Here is a 2778-nt window from a genome sequence, read left to right as displayed (position 1 = left end):
GTTTTTTGTGGTTCCTTCTCCCAGGCCGGAAGAGTGGGTTAGGAAAAGACCAAAAGAAAAATAAAGGGGGGGGGGGGGGAAGCAAAGCCGCCGCGGAGCCTGAGCCAGAGCCGTTCTCCCTCTGGCTCAGGAAATTGCAATGTTCATGAAGCCGCCTGACTGGGACGCTGGCTCCAGGCTCCGAAAACAATCGCTGCTTCCCCATATTTGTTCGTTTTCCATCTCTAAATCTGTGTTTGTTGTTCAGGGTTCGTAGATGGTTGTGTATGTGATTGATTCACTTGTTTTTCCGAGTCTTTGTTGCAAGAGGGATCCGAGGTAGCATCCACCTAGTCCGCCATCTTGGCCCCGCCCCCCTAAAGCAATTTTTAATGTTGTGTCGGCTGTTGGCACAGGCGGGACATGTCCGAATCAAATGCTAGTAAAATTAGGTATATAAAACTTTTTTGGGAGCCAGTGGTTGTGGGTCGTGTCCCCAGTGCTTGCCTTGTTGTCCCCATTGGCTCAGCGCCTTCCGTGCCATGGCTTGGGTCTGACTGCGCCAAGCACCTGGGGAAGACCTCCTTGAGCCTCTTTAGCACCTAGATCCCAGTCTTTCCATGGCTTGGAGACACCGGAAGTGCCTGCTCTTGAGCCTGGTGGGCCTCTAGGCATAATGTCACGGCCTATCGGGATGAACCAACAGGCATTCAGCTGTGAGAAAGCCCTTGAAGGCCCCACGCCAATGATTCCTCCTCTATCAGACATGGACATCATTCCCCAGAGCACAAGTATAAGCGCCTCTTGAAGGTGGAGGAAGGAGAAGCCAGTGTATCCTCCCCTGTCATGACCCTGTCATCAGCCACCGACAGTATGGCAAAGTCCTGGTGGCAAAGGCTAGAGACACCCATGTCATCATGAATTCCCTGATCAAAGATAGACCAGAAGAGCATTCAGTATTTTGAGCAATAGGCAGGGCTGAGACAGGATGGCTACATCCCACAAAAGTCTTACCACCAAGCAGACCAAGTACCTTAGAGTGAAAGAAACGTTCCACAAACTGAAGCTGCAGAGTAGAAAGAGAACAAGAGATGAGAAATAGCCCACGTCAGCCCCATCTACCCCAAGCAGCACCCTCCTACTCTCCCCCTAAGCGGAAACCTAGAGGCTAGATCACTTCTGGCTCTTAAACAGCTTTGTTACCATTTGTCGTTGTTAGCCCCTGACTCATGGTGATCCTATGCATAAAAGAACAAATGCTGCCTGGTCCTATGCCATGCCCGCAATTGGCTGCCTATCAGACTGTTGTGATCCACAGGGTTTTCACTGGCTGATTTCACAAGTAAATCACCAGACTATTCTTCCCGGTCAGTCTCAGCCTGGAAGCTCCACTGAAATCCGTCCAGCATCATTATCAACATGCAAGCCTCTACTGCCAGGTGGGTGGTGGCTGTGTATGAGGTGCATTGGTGGGCAATCTAACCTATAGAGTAGATCTGTGCTCCATAAGGTTTTCAGTGGCTGACTTCCAGAAGTAGACTGCCAGGCTTTTCCTCCGAAGTGCCTTTGGATGGACTCAAACTTCCAACCTTTTGGTTAGCAGCTGAGAATGCTAACCATTTGCACCACCCCAAAACGAGCCTCGTACCTTTATATACACATATGACTTACTGAGGAAAGGGAATAGGGAAACTGCCTTTTTATTTCTCCCACATGTACATATCCAGTCGTGGTCTTGAATGCTGTCTCAAATACCTGCTGTTTTTTATTTGAATATTATCTTATCTACATGAGGAGCTGGCCTTTCCATAGACAGACCCTGGAGTCTAGAATTATCAGAACAATTACTTTTTTTTGTATCTTCTATTATGCTTGTATTTCTTGTTTTGATACTAAAAATCTTCATTACTTTCTCAAAAACCAAAAAACAAAAACAAAAACAAAAACAAAAACTTTTTTGGCAACAAGTGATAGAAATCTAATGCTGTTTCCTTAAAGAAAAAAAAAAAAGAGAGAGAGATTTCGATGATACAGGTGGAAAGCTTGGAAGTTCAGCTAGCTTCAGATATGGCCAGACCCAGGGTTCAAATGATTTCACTAGGACTCTGCTTCTCTCATCGTAGTCACTCTCTTTCCTAGCCTTCATCTCACCCTTTGATCTTTAACCCTTAGTCCTTAATTTCTAACCCTTAGCTCCTACTATGAACACTAATTGTAGCAGGAAGACATGCTTCCTGTTATTTCCCAGGAAAAATTCCATGGAGAGTGATTGGCTTCAGCCACATGCTTATTCCAGAGCCACTCCACTGTAAGAGGGAATTGGGCCAGGTCTGGGCTATGTGCCCATTTCTTTGGCTGGGGTATAGGGGTGGGGTGTTGTGTGTGGGCACATGGGACAGGGTCAGCCCCACCTGTACTGCATGAAATGAGATCTCTGTAGGAAAGACAGATGCTGTTAATGGAGGAAGGAGGAAGGTCGATGATGAGCAGGCAGAAACAACAGATGCCGTGATCATGGTCTTAGGAGCTGGTGAAGGTCGGGGGTGGGGAGGGTGGAGAGGAGAATGCCTCACCTACAGATTTAAGTTGCTTTCGCGTAGCAAGTGGGAAAATACACACAATTCTGGATCATTCAGCAAATCTCCTTAGGGCATAGTTTTAGAGAAATGATAATACCCTAAAAGAGTTATTTTCCTCATCTTCTTACAGTTTCTAGTCCCTGGTGCCATTTCTCCCATTACTCTGGTTCAGGAAAGGAGCTGTCTTTATCCTTTCTTCTCTATGACCCCCCAGTGACAC

The 2778-nt window shown here is 46.9% G+C and overlaps 1 pseudogene; it reads left to right on the top strand.

Moving 5' to 3' along the window:
* Positions 1-655: 655 nt before the first annotated feature.
* LOC100654154 (putative monooxygenase p33MONOX) lies at positions 656-1205 on the top strand (annotated as a pseudogene).
* The last annotated feature ends 1573 nt before the right edge of the window (positions 1206-2778 follow it).

The sequence above is a fragment of the Loxodonta africana genome, chromosome 13, assembly GCF_030014295.1.
Source record: "Loxodonta africana isolate mLoxAfr1 chromosome 13, mLoxAfr1.hap2, whole genome shotgun sequence".
NCBI lineage: Eukaryota > Metazoa > Chordata > Mammalia > Proboscidea > Elephantidae > Loxodonta > Loxodonta africana.
The sequence above is the reverse complement of the archived record's forward strand: the minus strand, read 5'-3'. Positions and strand labels throughout refer to the sequence as shown.